The 16614-nt window shown below is 47.2% G+C and overlaps 1 long non-coding RNA gene across 1 annotated transcript; it reads right to left on the bottom strand.

Moving 5' to 3' along the window:
* Window positions 1-9169: 9169 nt before the first annotated feature.
* On the bottom strand, window positions 9170-10043 carry LOC134011012 (uncharacterized). Its single transcript, XR_009928367.1, has 3 exons — window positions 9910-10043; window positions 9331-9423; window positions 9170-9230 (listed from the first exon to the last, which is right to left on the bottom strand). It is a non-coding gene; the product is annotated as an uncharacterized LOC134011012 (long non-coding RNA).
* Between the last annotated feature and the right edge of the window lie 6571 nt (window positions 10044-16614).

The raw sequence follows: 16614 nt of genomic DNA, 5'->3' as shown, positions 1-16614 counted from the left end.
CCCTGTCTGTGTCGTGGTGACATTCAGTAACTCTCCTGTGTGTTTAAACCCTGCTTTCACTCTCCTCTCCTCCAAGGATAGGAGAGGAGAGGAGGCGAAGGAAGGGGAGAGGAGAGGAGAGGAGAGGAGAGGGGGAGAGGAGAGAGGAGGGGGAGAGGAGAGGAGAGGAGAGGAGGAGGGGGAGAGGAGAGGAGAGGAGAAGGAGAGGGAGAGGGAGAGGAGGAGGAGGGGGAGAGGACAACAACATGCTCTCCTTCTCTTGACTCACGGATCGTTGGACACATATTTCTCGCCATGAGTTTGCCTGACAGAGAACATTAGCACGAGCCTCTTCATTCATGTTACTGAGTACTGCAGACCCATGGAGCGGACAGACGGACGACATGCAACGCACGTCAGCTCGGTCACGCAAGAACAACGCACACACGCCTCGCATGCGCGACACACTTGTGCGCTTGCACACGCCTCTCACTGCGAACCCTAACCCTCTACGGCTCTGACTGTTGTGTGACTGTAACTTGTATGCTCTGAAAGTCACACGGCTCCATTCAGAGGAGGAAACTCTCCGCAGCTGTGAGAGAAGTAGCCAGCTGCCATGGTGACAGAGCTGTCGATGTCGCACATGCAAACAGGTACGCACACACAGACGCACACACAGACAGACACGCGCACACGGACGGTCAGGACAAGGGTCAGAATGCAGAAGAATCACTTGAAGTATTGAGAAGCTTGTCACTGTCAGAGGGATACGAAAGAGAATGTGACTCTTTCTCTATGTCTCGGTTTCTCAGTCTCTCCCACACTATCTAATTTCCTTGACTTCTCTCTCTCTCTCACACACACACACACACACACGCACACAATAACATGACCAAACCTTTACAGAAATTCATCACATGTTCAGCTGACAGAGAAACAAGAAGATCTTACCTTGCAGCTGAACACTCTTTCTCTGCAAGCAAACCTGTTTGTTGCTGAGGTCTCGCCCTCCACACACACACAAACACACACACACACACAACATGCATACACACGCATACACACCCAAACAAACATTACACACAAATATACACACACACACACATATTTCTGTGCTATCTTTGCATGGCCATCTCTATTGTTCTGTGTTTTACCTTCCTCCCCACCAGGATAAGGAGACAGGAAAAATGGCTGATTATAACTCCAGAGATGGAGAGATGGAGAGATAGAGAGCCAGAGGATTGACAGGAGAAGGCATGGAAGAATGGAGAGCTGGAGAGATGGAGACAGACGAGAAAGATGGAAGGATAGAGGGATTACTGGATGGAAAGACGGAGGGATGGACAAGGTGGAGGGACACTGGAGTGGGAAGTGGAGGGACGGAGAGGTGGAGGGGGTGGAGAGGTAGAGAGTTCCAGGCCTCAAACAGACTAACAAGAAAGACCTCTCCTCCTCAAGTCTGCAGGTTTGAACCTGACTGTGTTTGCGTGTGTGTGAGGCTTCTGGTCTCTCACGCACACACCACACACACCACAACACACACCAGTGATCCATCCCAGAGCCATCATCATTGTAGTGACTTGCAGCTGGGTGAGAAACTGCAGAGCCCTCCCTGCCTTGAAGACATAAATAACACACTCATATATCATATCTGGATCACTGAGAACCTGCCTGTTATATAAGAGAGAGGGGGGGGGGGGGATGGGGGAGAAAGAGGGGGGGAGAGGAGAGAGAAGGAGAGGGGAGAGGAGAGGGAAAGGGGGGACAGAGAAAGAGAGAGAGAGAGAGAGAGCACGAGAGAGAGAAAGAAAGACAGAGGGACAGGGATGTTTGTAACATGCAAAGTTGCAGGGTGTGACCACAGAGACCTTTCCGTATCCATGGAGACTCTGTGTCCACCCCCTCCCTCTGCAGAGCCTGATGGGAGGGGACAGTTTTACGCCCTTATAAGCAGCCTGCCAGCTGTCTGTCAAACCCTGGGCTGAACACATATGAAGGTTGAGACACAGACACAACACAAACAGGAAGTTAGGTTTATGAGGGACCAGCGTTGACTTGTCTAATTCAGAAACAGTACCCTAGGTTAGCAATGGTAGCTAACTGTATATCCTTAAAACAAGCAACACTTTTGAAGGGAGGTAAAACCCATGTTATCCTAAAGTTGTTTCTAGAAAAAGTCTTTAACACAGAAAGGAAAGTAATGTGAACGACTCCAGAAAGAGTCTCTGTTTCATTTCTGAGTAGTCACACGGAGGAGAGGAGAGAGGAGAAAGTAAGAGAAGAGAGGATAGGAGGAGAGGAGGAGAGAAGGAGAGGAGAGAGGAGATGAGTGTGACACACAGGCAAGGAGGCTTTCATCAGGACCTCCCTCTGTAATGTCCCCCTCTGATGATGTCAGCTGTCATATGGGGTGGGTCTTTTCTGACGAGGCCGTCTTTGAAGTGTTGATTGACATGTTATGCTCCCTGGAGTAATGTTACATAACGCTCACACACACACACACACGTCACACAGTCAGAGGAGGAAAGGAGGGGAGGGAGGAGGGGAGGAGGGAGGAGAGGGAGGAGGGGAAGCATGCGCACATTCGAGCACACACACGCACTTGCGTGCGTGTGTGTGCCCGAGTGCGTGTGACAATCATGTATGTAGTGAGAAAATCACAAACCCTACAATGGTTTAGTCAATCAATCAGTCCTTCAATGAGGCTTTCACAGTTCAGCGCGTGGGGATGTGTAGAACAGGAACAGATCAGTGAGGTAGAAGGGTTAACGGAACTGGAACGGTTAGGTGGAACATTTCTAAGAAGCAAGAAGGATTTCTGTTCTTTCGGGAAATGTCTGACAGCTGTGGAGTTTAGGCTCCAGCAGGTATGCTGACTGGCTGTCAACAATACAAGGAGAGTTAATGACACAAACACACACACACACAGGTATATCTGCACACACACACAAAAGTTTGCATGATTATTCTTGTAGGGACTGAAAATTAAGTTTCACGCACACTTACACAACCACACAGACAAACACACAGGCACACACACACGTACACAAACACACACACAAGTGCACACACACCTGGGCTTCTATCAGTGAGTCAGTGTGAGAGGAGCAGATCATTTAGGAGTTTCTTAATGATGTAATCCTGATGGTCTCTCTGAACCTAATTATCCTCACACACACACACACACACACACACACACACACACACACACACACACACACACACACACACACACACTCTCCTCCTTGATCAGGGAGATAAGACGCCAGTGCCGCATTCACACTCCTCTCCATCACAGCTCTTATGCAACACTGCGTGTGTGTGTGTGTGTGTGTGCCTGCGAGCGACAGAGAGAGAGGGGATCTCAAGGTGAGGGATATGCTCTGAGAATCTCCCTCAGGAGATGAAGAGGGGGGAGCTAGGCAGCTACTGAACACACACACGCACACACTCGCGCACACACTCACAAACCCAGTCACACGCACGCACACGTACACTCACAAACATGGACACGACACGCGCAAGCGCACATACATATGCTCACACACACACACACACAGTGGATGCGCTGTGGATGTTCTGTGGAGAAGAAGGGTAGGTGATTCACTAATGTAATTAGAGTGAATAAGTCAATGAGCAATGCATGAGAGACACTGGCTATCTATCTGCAAGGTGGCACACACCCACACACACACACACATACTTTAAACTCTTTTCTCTGTGGTTCAACTTTCCCCTCTTTTCTCTCTCTCTCTCTCTCTCTCTCTCTCTCTCTCTCTCTCTCTCTCTCTCTCTCTCTCTCTCTCTCTCTCTCTCTCTCGCTCTCTCTCTCCCCCACTCTCTCTCTGAGCTCAGTCATATCGTTCATCAGAGGAAAGAAGTCTCTGTCTGAGTGGAGAAGCAGCTCAGCAGCTCTCAGTCTCTCTCTTTCTCTCCCTCCCTCTCTCCCCTCTCTCTCTCTCTCTCTCTCTCTCTCTCTCTCTGTCTCTATTCCTCTCTCTCTCCCCTCCCTCTCTCCTCTCCCTCTCTCTCGCTCTCTCCCTCCTGTGATTGCTGGCAGCTGGTGAAGGGCTGTTTGTCTTCTCAGAGAGCCTAGGAGGAGGAGATGGATGAGAAAAAGAGGAGGGTCGAGGGAGAGACAGATAGAGGGAGGACAACATGGAGGGAGAGAGGGAGAGAAAGGAGATGGACAGGAGCATGAAGAAAGAGAGAGAGAGATTGGAAAAAGAGATGGACTGAGGGTGATGGAGATAAAGCGAGAAAGGGACAGAGATGGAGAGAGAATAAGAGAGAGAGAACATGGTGTTTCAGAATCGGCTGTCACTCATCCATCTGCCGGGCTGTGATTGGCCACCACTCCTGAGCAGGTCTTGAACGTTGATATTAAAGATGAATGATTGTTTGATCCTTCCTTTGGCTCCAACGCATGACGTGCTGACAGGTCTAAGTGGTTCTTATTGTCAGAACATGTCAGTTTCTCATGCTGTATACACACATAGCAAACAGCAATGGATAATTCTACATACAATCCACTGATACACCCCCCCCCCTACTCTTCACCTCCTCTCTCTTACTCTCTCTGTACCTCCCACCCCTTCTCTTTCTCCCTCTCACACCTCCCTCCCCCTCTCTCTCCCTTCTCTATTTATCCCTTCCCCTCTTCTTTCCCCCCCTCCATTCTTTCCTCTCTCTTTCAGTCTCTCTTCATCATGCCTTTTTTCTCTCGTGCTAAATCCTTTTCTTTTCTCTGATGATTTCCACTCTACTTTTGTTCTCCCCCTCTCTTTCTTCTCTCTTTTATTTGTGTCTTGTGTTTTAATGACCCTGTGGGATTCAGCAAGAGGGATTACAGCTTTCAAAACAACTCTTCTGTATCAAGCAACTGAGATTTGACAGGTTTTGTTTCATTAAGAATCTGGGATTATATAAATGTATGGATCTGGGATTATAAATGTTTACGGAGCCGGGATTGTATTTGTTTACATATCCGGGATTATTTACGTTTACATATCTGGCATTATATACGTGTACAGATCTGGGATTGTATTTGTTTACACATCCTGGATTATATATTTTTACAGATCTAGGATTATATGTGTTTACAGATCTGAGATTGTAAATGTTTTATATCTGGTTAGTCAGGGAGAAGAAGGATGACAGGTTCACTCTCCTCCACATTGTGGACCAGACCCAGACCAGGCCAGAATAGACCTGGACCAGACCAAGCATGTTCTACAGACAAAATGTAATCAGACATATATACAGCATATCTAGTGGCTATATATGATGTAACATATACAGAGCATATATAGTAATGCAATATGTTGACTCTTTCCCAGAGTAATCACAGCCATAAATTCACCCCCATCACAATGTCATTTGCTACAGTGGTTTTCCAGAATACTGTACAGCTCTGTGTGTGTGTGTCTAGTGCTGTGAGGGTGTGTGTAGGTTTGTGGGGGCATGTTTACCTCCCTATAACAGGCCTGGTGTGTTCCAGCTCAAAGGGTCTATTGATGGCCGGAAGCCTGGGAATTTCCTGCTGTGCTACTGCTGACAGGCTTCACAGGGCCCTGGGGAACATCCTGTCAACGGCACCCACTCACCCACAGCCAGCGGCTCCCCCTGGCTCTGCTGCCTGCAGGGCTGGGGTGGAGGGCTAGGGGGCGCTGTGACAGCCGGCACTCCTGCAGACGACCAGAACTCAGCCAAGCTCACCCACTGACGCTATAGCACAATTCTGCCTGAGAGCTTAGCCTCTGTGGCTTCTGATATGTATTTATGCATATTAGCTTAATTATTAACGGAAACTTGAAAGAGCGAGGTAGGAAAAGAGGGAGAGAGAGAGAAAAATGGAGGTGAAAGAAAGAGGGGATGCCAGCACCTGTGAAATTGTTATCATGATCGTGGTGGATCGTTATTAGAATATGATTAAAACACAGCCATGCTCCAGCACATGGAAACACACGCATTATCAATGTGTGAAACAGGATTGAACTGGAGGGAAGTTTTAACCTTGTATGCCAGTACGAGGCAGTTCTGTACTGTAAACTCTTTCTGTGTGTGTGTGTGCCTGTGTGTAGGAGGAGACCATGGGGGATGTTAAGTGAAGTGAGGGGTTGGTCGCTTTCTAAAAGCCTTCCTGCTGCTCAATAATAGATGTTCCTCTGAGTGCTTCTCATGGTAGAAGAAAAACATGTCCCCCTCACTCTCCCTCTCTCACTCCCTTCTCCTCTCTCCATCTTTCTCTCTCTCCCTGACCGTCTCCCTCCTCTCTCTCTCCTTCTCCCTCTCTCACCTTCTCTCTCTCCCCCCTCCAATCTCTCTCCCCTTCTCCCTCTCATTCTCTCATGTTTGCCCTTCCTCCCTCAGCAGCCAGCACTGGCAACATACAAATCCGCCCCACCAATCTCTTTCTCTCTCTCTCTCTCTCTCTCTCTCTCTCTCTCTCTCTCTCTCTCTCTCTCTCTCTCTCTCTCTCTCTCTCTCTCTCTCTCTCTCTCTCTCTCTCTCTCGGTCACACCCATGGTCCCCAAACCATGGGGACATGTGACACACATGCGGCCCCAGCGTGTGTCTTTAAAGCAGCTTGTGTCGAAGACGTTCCTGTACTCGGCTGTGTGCGGTGTGATCGCTGACAGGCGTGTGGAGAGAGAGAGAGGGAGCGAGAGATCACCTCTAATGACCCCTGACCTCTGACCCCCCTCATCCTACTTATTTATAGAGCTTAATGCATTTTCATTACATTTAAAATGTTCCTACTCAATTGGAAATGTACTGACTTTGCAAATTCACTTACTCACAACTTATATATATGAAAGTATGCATGACTCATGCTCATGACCAGTACGCCTGAACCGAGATGACAATCTGTCAGGTGTTTATACAGAGGTGCTGCATTACATTTTGCAGTGACGTTTCATCAATTAGCAGACACTTTTATCCAAAGCGATGTACAAATATACATTATGACACTTACGTGAGCTCTTGCACTGGAACCGGTCGAGGCACAGAGCTCCACGCACATACACAGTATATACAAACACACGTACATACACACAGGCATACACAGACACACATACAGTATACACACACACACCCACACACACACACACACACATTCCTGCGCCTTTCATGTCGCTATTTGATGCTTGGAGGACTGCTTTTTAGTTTCCATTTTTAAACTGTGACTCATAAAGGTTGACGGGCACACTACAGACGTCAGACTACCTGTAGCTCACGCTCCCTCCCTCACAAGCACAAAAAAAGACTTCCTTCTTTCTCTCTTTCTTTCTCACAACCACGCTCTTTTGTTTTTTTCAGAGAGAATGGCTTCGTCCCTGTGAGACCCCTGATGTAGACAGGTCACAATAGCACCTCATGCTAGCGGTCCGTGCTAGCATCTCATGCTAGCGGTTTACGTTAGCAGTTCATGTTAGAGGTTTATGTTACAGTTTTTCTCAATTGCTAAGACACATTTCTTGAATGTGTACTGTGTTTTCTCTAAACTCTAAACACACATCTTCATACTTACACAGTTTTGGCCAAACCCTTGACTGTTGACCCAAAATCAAACACTGTAGTCAAAACCATATTATCTGTCGTATAAACCTAACTTTGCATTCAAAATACACACAAAGCCCTCAAATAAATTCAACCTTCTGAATACCCTTTAGACACTGCTGGGAGGAATTGAAAACACTATTATAAAAAGGTTTTCATGAACCATTGACTATAACGTGTCCCTGAATTTTAGTTACGGTATGTTCCACCTCATGAGTTTGACATGATGCAAATCATAAAAATCACAAACATTGCAATTGTCCTTCTTACAGGATGTTTATTAGCAAGTGCATTTTGAGCTCTTGTTTTACAGTTTTTCTCAATTGCTAAGACACATTTCTTGAATGTGTACTGTGTTTTCTCCAAACTCTAAACACACATCTTCATACTTACACTGTTTTGGCCAAACCCTTGACTTTTGACCCAAAATCAAACACTGTAGTCAAAACCATATTATCTGTCGTATAAACCTAACTTTGCATTCAAAATACACACAAAGCCCTCAAATAAATTCAACCTTCTGAATGCCCTTTAGACACTGCTGGGAGGAATTGAAAACACTATTATAAAAAGGTTTTCAAGAACCATTGACTATAACGTGTCCCTGAATTTTAGATATGTTCCACCTCATGAGTTTGACATGATGTAAATCATAAAACTCACAATTACTGCAATTGTCCTTCTTACAGGCTGTTTATTTTCTATTATACAGCAATTGCATTTTGAGCTCTTGGTACTGTAGTACTGTTAGTCAACAACACAAATGTATTGCTGTAAATTGTAATTTGGGGAACAAAGGCTAAGAAAACAAGGAAATAAACAAATCATCATAGGGATTTCTGTCATAGTGTGGCATATATCTCATTTGAGATTGTTGTTCTTCTTCCTCTTCCTCTTCCTCTCCCTTGTCCACCTCCTCTCATTTGGACAATTCTTCCTTTTCTTCTGATATTTTCATCCATGATTTCAAAGTACAGATGAGCTTACCTTTGTATTCCTTCCAAACCCCTGATTGCTTGTTGAGTATATTTGCTTGTTAGTGCTTACACATGGATAATTGGTTGTTAAGGGTGTTTGAATTGTGCTGGTTTGAGTTGACTATTCCAACGACAGTGTTTTCTAAATGACATAATGGTGACAATTGTGTCTTAAAGTGAGAGGTGTGTTTAGAGTTTTGCAAAGAAGTGTGAATGAACCTGAGCAATGTGTCAAAAAGGGTCAATTGTGTTTAAAAACTGGGGTGCATGGTCTTTCTGCTGGGAATTGGCTAAATGGTTTTGTGAGGATGGCTTACACATACAATTTTTGTGTGTTAGCAATCGAGAAAAACTGTAACGATTCATGTTAGCGTTTCATGCTAGCGGTTCATGTTTGCGGTTCATGTTTGCGGTTCATGTTAGTGGGTCGTGTTTATGGCTAGTTTTAGCAGCTAATTTTAGCGTCTTATGCTCGCTCATGATAGCAGCTTGTGTTAGGGTCTCATGATAGCAGCCAGACACTGTTTAATAGTGAGGTGAGATGGAGGACTTATCACAGGAAACGGTCAATCTTTCTCCAGAAAGAAAAGGTTATCCAGGATTAACAGATGTCTTAAATATTTACATGAGGTGGGCTCTGACGTTCGGTCCCTCCTCCCTCGCTCTTCATTCGTCATCCTTCCCTCCTGTAAAACGGTTTACATCCTGCCTCTATGGTGGAACATGGAGGGACATTATAAACAGCTTTATTAGATATATCTGCGGAAGCCAAATATTTATACGAGGAGGAAGGAGTAGAGAGGGCGCACACATTTTCCTGGGAGAAAAGATGAAATCCACCTCAGGAGGGTTTCCTGAAGTTTAGCAGCACACACACCTCAGTGAATCCTCTTCTTCCTGAGCTCTTGAGTTGGGTGAGTTAGAGTACTGTTAGATGGAGTAGGGTGAGATAGAGTACTGGTAGATGGAGTAGGGTCTCTCCTTTCATCTCTACCTCTCATCACCCTCACTCTCTCCTTCCCTCTCTCCAACCCTCCTTCCCTTTCTTCCTTCCTTCCTCTCACTCCCTTCCTCCCTCCCTCTCTCTCGCCCTTTCGATATCTCTCTCACTGTCTACCTCCCTCCTTCCCTCTCCCTCCTTTCATCTCTCCCTCTCACCTCCCTACCTCCCTCTCTCCCTTTTTCCCTCCTTTCTTCCCTAGCTCCTTCCCTCTCTCTCCCTCCCTCCCTACATCCCTTTCCTCCCCCTCTCTCCCTCTCTCCCTCTCTCCCTCCCTCCCTCTCTCCCTCTCTCCCTCTCCCCTTTCCTCCCTCCCTCCCTCCCTCCCGCTGGGACCCTCATCTGAGCTGTTGATCTGTGTCTCTGTTGGACTAATATTTGTGTTTTCACCTCCTGAACATCTGCCCCGCCGGCCTCGCGGTCTGGCATCGTTTGAAGACCCCAAACAACGACCATCTCTGGTTGACACCCCCGTAAACATGGCTGACCCTGCCAGGCGAGGCACTTGTCTGCCAGGGTTGATGCTAGGAGGTTAGAGTTAGGGTTGTTAGGGCTAGAGTACAAAGGTCATATACACATGTACGTGCCGACACACGCCATACCCTTCCATAACTTACCCTCACATACACACATTCAAACATATGCACTTATGCACAACCCTCCCATAACATTCAAACTCACACATACATATCCATGCACACACACACACACCAGGTGCCATTTTCAGCCTGGTTATGACAGACTGATTGTGACTGCCTACTTAAGATTAGTGGTAGATGATAAATTTGGATTTCCCGTGGTAATTTGTTATCTTAATCAACACACACACAGGAGATACAAACACACTGGAGAACATCACTCAGTAAAACCTCTTTCCTCTGTTCTAATTTCCTTCAGACCTCTACCCATCACCTCGAATCAGATTAGAGCCTGGTGACCATAGAAACAGCCGTGTACTGCAACCCGGCCAATCAGAGGCTGGCATGGCCTGGTACCTCTTCAGGTTATTTTTCAAGTATTGAGGAACGAGGTTTCACTGGGTTATATTCGCCGGTGTGTGTGTGTGTGTGTGTGTAATTGAGTGTGTGTTTGTGTGTGCGAGCGTGTGTGTGTGTGTATTTGTGTGTGTGTGTGGGTGTGAGGCAGAGAATCAAGGGTTGACAGAAAGAGAGATAGAAAGTTCAGGACACAAAAAAAGGATGCGATGAGTGTGTGTGTGCGCGTGTGTGTGTGTGTGCATCTATGAAGCAGACTTTGAGTCCAATTCATCCGGTGTGATGGAGGTCACTGCAGTCCAGCTGAGCTGGTCTGATTAGAGTCAGGTTGTTACAATAAATACAATTCCTGTGTGTGTGTGTTTGTGTGTGAGCTAGGGGTGAAACGCATTGTGTGAGGGACTGTGTGTGTCAGGGCCGAGGTAATCAGGTGGGTTCAGGCTGCAGGGTAGCAGTTTCACTCAGCAGGTGTGTGTGCGTGTGTGTGTGTGTGTAACTCCCAGTGGGACACCAGACTGGGACGCTAATGAGATACCCTTGAAATACTGTTCTTTGTCTGCCTGCCTGCCTGCCCAGTGCCCACACACACACGCACACACACACACGCACACACACACATGCACACACATTCCAGTCTGAAACCAAGGGAAATATCTCAGCTGTAGATGGCAGTGTAGCACAGAGACTCAAACTACTCTCCCTCCCTCTCTCTCTTGTCCATCTCTCTTTCTGTCTCTCTCGTCCTCTCTCTCCCACTCTGTCTCCTCTTCATATCTCTCTTTCTATATCTATCCATCTTTTTCTCTCTCTTTCCTCTCCGTCTGTGTTTACCTCCCTTTCTGCCTCGTATTATCTGTCTCTCTTACTCCATATCTCTTCTCCTATCCCCCTCTCTGCCTCCCACTCTCCCCTTCTCCCTCTCCCCCCCCCCCCCTTCTCTCCAGACTCCTGCTGATAAGGGGTTCATCCTTTTAAGGCAACAAACATTCCAGTAATTCCTGAAATAACTGTTTATCTTTCAGTTTACTTTCACCTTAACATAAATATAAACACATACATGTGTCCACAAACATGTAAATTGTGTGTTTGTGCCTGCTCATGCTTGTGTGTGTGTGTGTGTGAGTGTTAACGTGCATGTGTGTGTGTTTGTGTGTGTGTGCATATCAGAATCAGAATGTGCTTTATTCGTGTGTGTATATGTGTGTGTGTGAGTGAGTGAGTGCACACGTGTGAGAAAGAGATCAAGTTAGAGAGAGTGAAAGGTGGAGAGAGTGAAAGGTGGAGAGAGTGAAAGTTAGAGAGAGTGAAAGGTGGAGAGAGTGAAAGAGAGACTTATATAAGAGACTAATTTGACCCACCAGTCATGCTTCCTGTAGAGTCCAGGGCTCTCTCTCTCTCCCTAATGCACCCTCCCCCTCTCCCTCTTCCTTCCCCCTCTCTACCCCCCCCCCCCTCTCTCTCTCCATCTGGAGTGTGTTGAGTGTCTCCAGACCAGGGCCACCATGACTCCTCCCCAAAACATGCTCAGGACCAGAAAGTGTGTGTGTGCATGCGTGTGTGTGTGTCATGTGTTTTACTTTCTGCATGTGTGTGCCATAATTCTTATATGAATGGCTGTCTTTCTGACCTCAAGCCCAGAACATTTTGGAAAGTATGTGTCCGGTTCCTGTGTGTCGACACACCGGCATGTTTCAGAATCATCTGAGTTGGAATTGTACGTGTGTGTGTCTCTGTTTGTGTGTGTGTGTGTGTGAGTGAGTGTGTTTGTGGGGGGTCCTAGGGGATTGTGGGAGTTCCTGGGCAGTAAAACATCTCTGAGTCTAACTGTTCTGAAGCTGATGAGTTTAACAGACAGACCTGTAGGGTCTTGGACCTGGTCCTGACCTTAGATCTGGGTCTGGTCCTGGTCCTGGTCCTGGTCCCAGCTGGGAGAGAGAAAGAGAAAGCTAAATAGAGACAGAGATATATAGAGAGAGAGGGACAGAGAGAGAGAGAAAGAGAGAGAGAAAGGGTGATTGATGAGGGCCCGGTCTGTTTGTCAGGACGCAGAGTGATTGGTGGCACTGGTCTGGTTCTGATGACCCGGTCCCACTATCAGCCTGTTTACACCAGGCCCTGCCCCTGCCCCTGAACTTTGACCTCTGACTTTCCAGGGTGAGGAAGGGGTCACCACGGGAGAGAGTGGTGACCGCTTAAATCAGGACCCAGGAGGAGGAGGAAGGAAGAGAAGGAAGGAGGAAGAGGAGGAAGCTGTAGATGAAAGGAAAGTAGGGAGGAGGAGGAGAGGAAAGGGGGAAGAGAGAAAAGGGGAAAAGAAGAAGGAGAGGAGGGGAGAGGAGAGGAGGAAGAGGAGAGGAGGAGAGACAAGGAACATTTCTAGAAGACAGAATCAGTTAGACATGTAAACAAACACAGCAGACATGGAGGGGGTGTTTGAGGGGGTAGCATGACAGAATCTCTTAGCCCTAGTTAGTCCCCCCCTTCACCCGACACACACACACCTAAGTACCCCCCCAACATGAGAGAAAGGGAGGAGAGAGAGAGAGAGAGAGAGAGAGAGGGAGAGAGAGAGAGAGGAGAGAGAGAGAGAGAGAGAGAGAGAGAGAGAGAGAGAGAGAGAGAGAGAGAGAGAGAGAGAGAGAGAGAGAGAGAGAGAGAGAGAGAGAGAGAGAGAGAGAAAGAGCAGTAAGGAGAGAGGGAGAAGACAGAGAGGAAGTGAGACAGACGAGAGAGAGAGAGAGAGAGAGGGAGAGAGAGAGAGAGAGAGAGAGAGAGAGAGAGAGAGAGAGAGAGAGAGAGAGAGAGAGAGAGAGAGAGAGAGAGGAATATCAACAGGAAACGCCAAGCGAGCCAAATTACTTCTGATTTGCGGCATCTTCTGGGGTGCAGTATCGCAGGAAGGCGACAGGGGGCGATGTTTGCCTGCATGAGTTTCAGTGCTCCAGGTGTTCCTGTCCCAGTCACGCTCAGCTGAACAGGACACACCTCCTGTTCAGTGTGTTTCACTGCCCTTTCAGAGGTTGCAGGTTCAAATCCCCCCAGTTTGTTGATCTGTACACATGGATAAACGCATCAGAAAACATACCTTCGTCTCTCTATTTTTCTCTCATCCCAGAACCCCCCCTGCCCCCCCCCCCCCCCCCCCCTCAGATATCAAAAAGTCATACAGGTCAAGCCTACACATGATCTTGACTGCACCCAAACATATTTCCAAAATATTATACGTAAAATCAAACTGTATATCAACAATATTAGATCTGATTAATTCGATTCGATTTTGAGATCTGAACTACTCATTGTCTAATTCTGTTTTAATTGTACATGAGTATGTGCAAGTTGTATTTGAGTATCATTCTTTGTATTTGAATAGACTCCATTCTGAAAAACACTTTCTCTCATTTGCAGCATGCTCCAAGCCATGTTGTTGAAAGTCTGAAGTTGAAGTTTAATCTATTTGTTTATTTCAATTGATACATAAAAAAAATGTGTATAACTGATTCAAAGACGTATTTATTTAATGCATGGAATGGAAGACTGTAACCATGTTTATGTATTACATTCTTTGTGGACTATAGGTTTTCATGACCACATTTTTGTATTGCATAAGATCCACAGAAATATAATTGTTGGCACATTCTTATTTTGAATAGTGTTGAATACTTTGTAATTGTTAAAAAATCCTTCCAATACTTTGAAACTTTTCTCCTTCTGTACCTTCCTTCCAACCACCTCGGAAAAAACTGAGCTACAAATACCTCTACTATCTCCCACACACACACACACACACACACGCACACACACACACACACACACACACTGTCTTTGACAGCAGACAGGAAGGGGCAGTGCAGTGAGGACAGACTAAACAGTAAACACACTGATGACCAGAGCTAAACAACGTCACACTGCCTGGCCTCACACACACAGCAGGAAACACACACACCAGCTTTGCACAACCACTATCCCCCACTCATAGATAGATGGATAGAAGGATAGATAGATGGATAAATAGATAGGTGGATAGATATAGACCGATACATCTTCCTCTCCCTCTTCTATCCTCCCTCCTCCAACCTCCCCCTCCTCCTCCTTCCCCCCTCCCCCAGTAAGATGCTTTGGATGAAAAGCATCTGCTAAATGAGCATGTTATTGTTATTATTATTCATCTGATGTTCATCTGAGCCAGAGAAGGAAAGCTTGTCAGACGGGACCCAGTCAGGGTCCCCTGCTTGGCGCTCTGGCTCTCTGTGTGGCCCCCCCCCCCAAGGTTCCCCCCCACCCAGTCCCCCCCCCCCGCCCCCTGCTGGTATAAAGTGTTATGAATGTATGTGTCTTCATTCTGCCTGTGACTGTGGGTGGGCGACGCAGGGACGAGGCCACAGAGGTCCTCGTCCGGTCTAACCGAGCTTCTCTAAGCCCATTCCTCAGGGTCACGTTGGCACCAATGGGGGATTAGTTTGGTTCAGATCCATGTGTGATTGAGATCTTTCTCTCCTCCATTGCCTTCCTGTGTCTGGGTAGAAAGCGACCACAGTCTGGTGATTTGTACTTGGGGCAGAAGAAAGGGTCTCCCCTCCCATGACGCACAAAGACACACATTAGCTCAGTTTTGCAGCAGTAAAGCTCTCAGTCTGCAGGATCAAACACGAGGAGATAGGACCAGTATTACCCCCCCCCCCCCACACACACACACACACACTGACACACACACCCCGTCCTGCACCCCCCCCCCCCAATCCCTCCCTCCAGTCAGCTGCTTGGTTACCCGCTACTCTTCAACGTTGTGTGTTTGTGGCAGAGAAGACACCAAACAGGTGGTTAGAGAGAGCTGTGCCTTTACGTACAGTATAAGTACTGCCGGTCTGTCAGACTGTAAAGATGTTTGCTACGTTTGCTCCTGTCCTCTTCTCTGCTCTGTTCTCCCTTCCTTCCCCCATTTCCCCTCCATCCTCTTCTCCTTTCCTGTCCTTTCTGTCTCTCTCCTCCAGAACTCTCTTCCTCTCCTCACTGTCTCTTTCCTCCAGAACTCTCTTCCTCTCCTCACTGTCTCTCTCCTCCAGAACTCTCTTCCTCTCCTCACTGTCTCTCTCCTCCAGAACTCTCTTCCTCTCCTCTCTGTCTCTCTCCTCCAGAACTCTCTTCCTGTCCTCTCTGTCTCTCTCCTCCAGAACTCTCTTCCTCTCCTCACTTCACCTCTTATTTTCTAAATAGCTCCCATTGTCTGGAGACTTGGTTGGGAAGGGGTGAACACGACAAAAGAGCACACACATACTCACACTGACACACACACACACACACCCGCACACACACACCTCACACAGAGAACACACCACGGAGCGAACATGTTTATCTCGTAGATCAACTAAACGTGTCATCATAATGAGAGACGGCAAACAAGGCCACCATAATTAACTGTCCTTCCTGACATCCTCCTCTAGATCTTTTTCTGGCCTCACAGTCAAACTCTCACGTCTCATTACCAGGCTAGAAGCTTCCACCAGAGAGGTGTCAGCATGATGGTAAGACTCTTTGCTCAGCACAAGCACTCCCAAACACGTCAGGGTTTCCCCACGGAAACACCACGGATTGTCACTGTAAATATCCACCCGGAGATGTTGCAAAAGATGCGAAGGTTTTGCTGACTGTGTTTTCAAATGAGATTCTATACTCTTAGGCTTCTCCTGCTCTGGTCTAGTCTGGTCTAGTCTGTAGGTAACAGAAGTTATGTATTTCTATGGTCATGGTTCAGTGTGTTCATGTGGGTCAGTGTCGCTCCAAGCAAACAGTTTTAGACCAGCCTTAGGCAAGCCTTGATTGGCTGTGTGAGTTAGGGTCTGGTGTGCATGTGTCAAACTGGGCTCTAGTTGGCCTACTGTCTTCTACCATGGGTTGGGTTAAGTGTATATGTGTGTGTGTGTGTGTGTGTGGGGTGTCACCTGTGGCCCGTCAGTGCATGAGGGGGAAGAGGAGGGGGGAGGGAAGGTGGAAGGGGGGGGGGGGGGTGCCTACACACCACTCATTTCTCACTTGAGTGCTTCTCTTTAGGTCTTAACTCACACCCTCTCTCCCCCTCCCTGACTTCCCCCACAGCCCTCCCTCC

This window comes from Osmerus eperlanus, chromosome 24 (assembly GCF_963692335.1).
Source record: "Osmerus eperlanus chromosome 24, fOsmEpe2.1, whole genome shotgun sequence".
Lineage (NCBI taxonomy): Eukaryota > Metazoa > Chordata > Actinopteri > Osmeriformes > Osmeridae > Osmerus > Osmerus eperlanus.
This window is presented reverse-complemented; position numbering and strand designations above follow the sequence as displayed.